A 7,711-nucleotide genomic window follows, 5' to 3' on the forward strand; every position below is an offset into this window, starting at 1 on the left:
GGGCTGCCATGGCGGAGGCCATGGCCCTCTCTGCGGCGGGCGACTACATCGTGCCGCCGGTGGCCCCGCCGTCCCCGCCCAAAGCCAAGCCGGAGGAGCCGGCCTACCACGAGCGCTACTCCTGGACCAGAATAGTGCGCGAGTGGGTCAGCGCTTTGTCGATCTGGCTCGGGGTGACAGAGAAGCAGGAGGCGGCCTACCTCAACCACTGGCGCCGCGTTCGGCTAGCCGAGGAGCGCCGGGAGGGCGAGTGTCTGCAGATGCTCGAGCGCGAGGCCAACGAGGAGGCGCGCCAGGCCCAGGCAGCGGCGGCAAAGCCCGACATCGCCGTCGTCTGGAACACGGTGTTCCCCTGGGCCGGCCCTACGCCGATGTTGATCGACCTTACCGGTCCCGACACAGACGAGGATGCCTAGGGCAGCGTGTCATCTTGTTTTTAGTGTTTTTATTAATGTAATGTGGACTTTCGCCGGCCTTCGTGGCCGGCTTTTATGTTTAATTAAATGCATATATTTATTTTCAAACTGCTCGCAATATTTTTTTGGCGTGTCGATGAAATGGATTGGGCCAGTGTTGGGCGCCCGCGCTGACCCAAACACAGCACCGGACGTTTGTGTCCGCCGGGCCGACCCAAATGGACAAAAAGCGGACAAAAGCGCCGTCCGTTTGGGTCGGCCCGTTGGAGTTGCTCTTACTGACTAGTGTTTAGTCTAGATGTCTGGCTGACGACTCATCAATGCACATAGAGTAAGTTTTTCATGTCATGTCATCGTCCAACAATGTTGATTGGCGTTGGTGAAGGGTGTGTGGAGCTTTGGTCAAGGAGGGGGGCGGCGCCCCCCTTTCCTTCCTCTCTCCCTCCTCCTTCTCCCTTCTCCTACTCCAACTAGGAAAGGAGGGAGTCCTACTCCCGGTGGGAGTAGGACTCCTCCCTGGCGCGCCTCCTCCTGGCCGTCCGCCTCTCCCCCATGCTCCTTTATATACGGGGGCAGGGGGCACCTCTAGACACAACAATTGATCTCTTGGATCTCTTAGCTGTGTGCGGTGTCCCCCTTCACCATAGTCCACCTCGATAATATCGTAGCGGTGCTTAGGAGAAGCCCTGCGTCGGTAGAACATCATCATCATCACCACGCTGTCGTGCTGACGCAACTCTCCCTCAAAGCACGGCTGGATTGGAGTTCGAGGGACGTCGTCGAGATGAACGTGTGCTGAACTCGGAGGTGTCGTACGTTCGGTACTTGATCGGTCGGATCGTGAAGACGTATGACTACATCATCCGCGTTGTGCTAACGCTTCCGCTTTCGGTCTACGAGGGTACGTAGACAACACTCTCCCCTCTCATTTCTATGCATCACCATGATCTTGCGTGTGCGTAGGAAAATTTTGAAATTACTACGTTCCCCAACAGTGGCATCCGAGCCTAGGTTTTATGCGTTGATGTTGTGCACGAGTAGAACACAAGTGAGTTGTGGGCGATATAAGTCATAATGCTTACCAGCATTTCATACTTTGGTTTGGCGGTATTATTGGATGAAGCGGCCCGGACCGACATTACGCGTACGCTTACGCGAGACTAGTTCTACCGACGTGCTTTGCACACAGGTGGCTGGCGGGTGTTAGTTTCTCCAACTTTAGTTGAACCAAGTGTGGCTACGCCCGGTCCTTGAGAAGGTTAAAACAACACTAACTTGACAAACTATCGTTGTGGTTTTGATGCGTAGGTAAGAACGGTTCTTGCTCAACCCATAGCAGCCACGTAAAACTTGCAACAACAAAGTAGAGAATGTCTAACTTGTTTTTGCAGGGAATGTTGTGATGTGATATGGTCAAGGCATGATGCTATATTTTATTTTATGAGATGATCATGTTTTGTAACCGAGTTATCGGTAACTGGCAGGAGCCATATGGTTGTCGCTTTATTGTATGCAATGCAATCGCTCTGTAATGTTTTACTTTATCACTAAGCGGTAGCGGTAGTCGTAGAAGCATAAGTTGGCGAGACGACAACAATGCTACGATGGAGATCAAATTGTCGCGCTGGTGACAATGGTGATCATGACGGTGCGCCGGAGATGAAGATCACAAGCACAAGATGATGATGGCCATATCATATCACTTATATTGATTGCATGTGATGTTTATCTTTTAAGCATCTTATCTTGCTTTGATTGACGGTAGCATTATAAGATGATCTTTCACTAAATTATCAAGGTATAAGTGTTCTCCCTGAGTATGCACCGTTGCGAAAGTTCTTCATGCTGAGACACCACGTGATGATCGGGTGTGATAGGCTCTACGTTCAAATACAACGGGTGCAAAATAGTTGCACACGTGGAATACTCAAGTTAAACTTGACGAGCCTAGCATATGTAGATATGGCCTCGGAACACTGAGACCGAAAGGTCGAGCGTGAATCATATAGTAGATATGATCAACATAGTGATGTTCACCATTGAAACTACTCCATCTCACGTGATGATCGGACATGGTTTAGTTGATTTGAATCACATGATCACTTAGAGGATTAGAGGGATGTCTATCTAAGTGGGAGTTCTTAAGTAATATGATTAATTGAACTTAAATTTATCATGAACTTAGTACCTGATAGTATTTTGCTTGTCTATGTTGATTGTAGATAGATGGCCCGTGCTGTTGTTCCGTTAAATTTTAATGTGTTCCTTGAGAAAGCAAAGTTGAAAGATGATGGTATCAATTACACGGACTGGGTCCGTAACTTGAGGATTATCCTCATTGCTGCATAGAAGAATTACGTCCTGGAAGCACCGCTGGGTGCCAGGCCTGCTGCAGATGTTGCTGATGATAGTAAGAACGTCTGGCAGAGTAAAGCTGATGACTACTCGATAGTTCAGTGTGCCATGCTTTACGGCTTAGAACCGGGACTCCAACGGCGTTTTGAACGTCATGGAGCATATGAGATGTTCCAGGAGTTGAAGTTAATATTTCAAGAAAATGCCCAGATTGAGAGATATGAAGTCTCCAATAAGTTCTATAGTTGCAAGATGGAGGAGAATAGTTCTGTCAGTGAACATATACTCAAAATGTCTGGGTATCATAATCACTTGACTCAATTGGGAGTTAATCTTCTTGTTGATAGTTTCATTGACGGAGTTCTTCAATCACCACCACCAAGCTACAAAAGCTTCATGATGAACTATAATATGCAAGGGATGAATAAGACAATTCCCGAGCTCTTCGCGATGCTAAAGGCTGCGGAGGTAGAAATTAAAAAGGAGCATCAAGTGTTGATGGTCAACAAGACCACTAGTTCCAAGAAAAGGGGTAAAGGGAAGAAGAAAGGGAGCTTCAAGAAGAACGGCAAACAAGTTGCTGCTCAAGAGAACAAACCCAAGTTTGGACCTAAGCCTGAGACTGAGTGCTTCTACTGCAAACAGACTGGTCACTGGAAACGGAACTGCCCCAAGTATTTGGCGGATAAGAAGGATGGCAAGGTGAACAAAGCTATATGTGATATACATGTTATTTATGTGTACCTTACTAATGCTCGTAGTAGCACCTGGGTATTTGATACTGGTTCGGTTGCTAATATTTGCAACTCGAAATAGGGACTACAGATTAAGCGAAGATTGGCTAAGGACGAGGTGACGATGCGCGTGGGAAATGGTTTCAAAGTCGATGTGATCGCGGTCGGCACGCTACCTCTACATCTTCCTTCGGGATTAGTTTTAGACCTGAATAATTGTTATTTGGTGCCAGCATTGAGCATGAACATTATATCTGGATCTTGTTTGATGCGAGACGATTATTCATTTAAATCAGAAAATAATGGTTGTTCTATTTATATGAGTAATATCTTTTATGGTCATGCACCCTTGAAGAGTGGTCTATTTTTGTTGAATCTCGATAGTAGTGATACACATATTCATAATATTAAAGCCAAAGGATGCAGAGTTGATAATGATAGTGCAACTTATTTGTGGCACTGCCGTTTAGGTCATATTGGTGTAAAGCGCATGAAGAAACTCCATACTGATGGACTTTTGGAACCACTTGATTATGAATCACTTGGTAATTGCGAACCGTGCCTCATGGGTAAGATGACTAAAACGCCGTTCTCCGGAACTATGGAGCGAGCAATAGATTTGTTGGAAATCATACATACAGATGTATGTGGTCCGATGAATGTTGAGGCTCGCGGCGGGTATCGTTATTTTCTCACCTTCACAGATGATTTAAGCAGATATGGGTATATCTACTTAATGAAACATAAGTCTGAAACATTTGAAAAGTTCAAAGAATTTCAGAGTGAAGTTGAAAATCATCGTAACAAGAAAATAAAGTTTCTACGATCTGATCGTGGAGGAGAATATTTGAGTTACGAGTTTGATCTTCATTTGAAACAATGCGGAATAGTTTCACAACTCACGCCACCCGGAACACCACAGGGTAATGGTGTGTCCAAACGTCGTAATCATACTTTACTAGATATGGTGCGATCTATGATGTCTCTTACTGATTTACCGCTATCATTTTGGGGTTATGCTTTAGAGATGGCTGCATTCACGTTAAATAGGGCACCATCGAAATTCATTGAGACGACGCCTTATGAAATGTGGTTTGGCAAGAAACCAAAGTTGTCATTTCTTAGAGACTGGGGTTGCGATTCTTATGTGAAAAAGCTTCAACCTGATAAGCTCGAACCCAAATCGGAGAAATGTGTCTTCATAGGATACCCAAAAGAAACTGTTGGGTACACCTTCTATCATAGATCTGAAGGCAAGACTTTTGTTGCTAAATTTGGATCCTTTCTAGAGAAGGAGTTTCTCTCGAAAGAAGTGAGTGGGAGGAAAGTAGAACTTGATGAGGTAACTGTACCTGCTCCCTTATTGGAAAGTAGTTCATCACAGAAACCGGTTCCTGTGACACCTACACCAATTAATGAGGAAGTTAATGATGAAGATCATGAAACTTCAGATCAAGTTGTTACTGAACCTCGTAGATCAACCAGAGTAAGATCTGCACCAGAGTGGTATGGTAATCCTGTTCTGGAGGTTATGTTGCTAGACCATGACGAACCTACGAACTATGAAGAAGCGATGGTGAGCCCAGATTCCGCAAAATGGCTTGAGGCCATGAAATCTGAGATGGGATCCATGTATGAGAACAAAGTATGGACTTTGGTTGACTTGCCCGATGATCGGCAAGCCATTGAGAATAAATGGATCTTCAAGAAGAAGACTGACGCTGACGATAATATTACTATCTATAAAGCTCGACTTGTTGCAAAAGGTTTTCAACAAGTTCAAGGGATTGACTACGATGAGACTTTCTCACCAGTAGCGATGCTTAAGTCTGTCCGAATCATGTTAGCAATTGCCGCATTTTATTATTATGAAATTTGGCAAATGGATGTCAAAACTGCATTCATGAATGGATTTCTGGAAGAAGAGTTGTATATGATGCAACCGGAAGGTTTTGTCGATCCAAAGGGAGCTAACAAAGTATGCAAGCTCCAGCGATCCATTTATGGACTGGTGCAAGCTTCTCTGAGTTGGAATAAACGCTTTGACAGTGTGATCAAAGCATATGGTTTTATACAGACTTTTGGAGAAGCCTGTATTTAGAAGAAAGTGAGTGGGAGATCTGTAGCATTTCTGATATTATATGTGGATGACATATTGCTAACTGGAAATGATATAGAATTTCTGGATAGCATAAAGGGATACTTGAATAAGAGTTTTTCAATGAAGGACCTCGGTGAAGCTGCTTATATATTGGGCATCAAGATCTATAGAGATAGATCAAGACGCTTAATTGGACTTTCACAAAGCACATACCTTGACAAAGTTTTGAAGAAGTTCAAAATGGATCAAGCAAAGAAAGGGTTCTTGCATGTGTTACAAGGTGTGAAGTTGAGTAAGACTCAATGCCCGACCACTGCAGAAGATAGAGAGAAGATGAAAGATGTTCCCTATGCTTCAGCCATAGGCTCTATCATGTATGCAATGCTGTGTACCAGACCTGATGTGTGCCTTGCTATAAGTTTAGCAGGGAGGTACCAAAGTAATCCAGGAGTGGATCACTGGACAGCGGTCAAGAACATCCTGAAATACCTGAAAATGACTAAGGATATGTTTCTCGTTTATGGAGGTGACAAACAGCTAGTCGTAAATGGTTACGTCGATGCAAGATTTGACACTGATCCGGACGATTCTAAATCGCAAAGCGGATACGTGTTTACATTGAACGGTGGAGCTGTCAGTTGGTGCAGTTCTAAACAAAGCATTGTGGTGGATCTACGTGTGAAGTGGAGTACATAGCTACTTCGGAAGCAGCAAATGAAGGAGTCTGGATGAAGGAGTTCATATCCGATCTAGGTGTCATACCTAGTGCATTGGGTCCAATGAAAATCTTTTGTGACAATACTGGTGCAATTGCCTTGGCAAAGGAATCTAGATTTCACAAGAGAACCAAGCACATCAAGAGACGCTTCAACTCCATCCGGGATCAAGTCCAGGTGGGAGACATAGAAATTTGCAAGATACATACGGATCTGAATGTTCCAGACCCGTTGACTAAGCCTCTTCCACGAGCAAAACATGATCAACACCAAGGCTCCATGGGTGTTAGAATCATTACTGTGTAATCTAGATTATTGACTCTAGTGCAAGTGGGAGACTGAAGGAAATATGCCCTGGAGGGAATAATAAAGTTATTATTTATTTCCTTATATCATGATAAATGTTTATTATTCATGCTAGAATTGTATTAACCGGTAACATAATACTTGTGTGAATACATAAACAAACAGAGTGTCACTAGTATGCCTCTACTTGACTAGCTCGTTGATCAAAGATGGTTATGTTTCCTAGCCATTGACATGAGTTGTCATTTGATTAACGGGATCACATCATTAGGAGAATGATGTGATGGACTTTACCCATTCCGTTAGCTTAGCACACGATTGTTTAGTATTCTGCTATTGTTTTCTTCATGACTTATACATGTTCCTATGACTATGAGATTATCCAACTCCCGTTTATCGGAGGAATACTTTGTGTGCTACCAAACGTCACAACGTAACTGGGTGATTATAAAGGTGCTCTACAGGTGTCTCCGAAGGTACTTGTTCGGTTGGCGTATTTCGAGATTAGGATTTGTCACTCCGATTGTCGGAGAGGTATCTCTGGGCCCACTCGGTAATGCACATCACTATAAGCCTTGCATGCATTGCAACTAATGAGTTAGTTGCGGGATGATGTATTATAGAACGAGTAAAGAGACTTTTCGGTAACGAGAATGAACTAGGTATTAAGATACCGACGATCGAATCTTGGGCAAGTAACATACCGATGACAAAGGGAACAGCGTATGTTGTTATGCAGTTTGACCGATAAAGATCTTCGTAGAATATGTAGGTGGCAATATGAGCATCCAGGTTCCGCTACTGGTTATTGATCGGAGACATGTCTCGGTCATGTCTACATAGTTCTCGAACCCGTAGGGTCCACCCACTTAAAGTTCGATGACAGTTATATTATGAGTTTATGTGTTTTGATGTACCGAACGTAGTTCAGAGTCTCGGATGTGATCACGGACATGACGAGGAGTCTCGAAATGGTTGAGACATAAAGATTGATATATTGGAAGCCTATATTTGGATATCGGAAGTGTTCCGGGTGAAATCGGGATTTTATCGGAGTACCGGGGGTTACCGGAACCCCCCCCC

The sequence above is a fragment of the Triticum dicoccoides genome, chromosome 2A (assembly GCF_002162155.2).
Source record: "Triticum dicoccoides isolate Atlit2015 ecotype Zavitan chromosome 2A, WEW_v2.0, whole genome shotgun sequence".
Taxonomy (NCBI): domain Eukaryota; kingdom Viridiplantae; phylum Streptophyta; class Magnoliopsida; order Poales; family Poaceae; genus Triticum; species Triticum dicoccoides.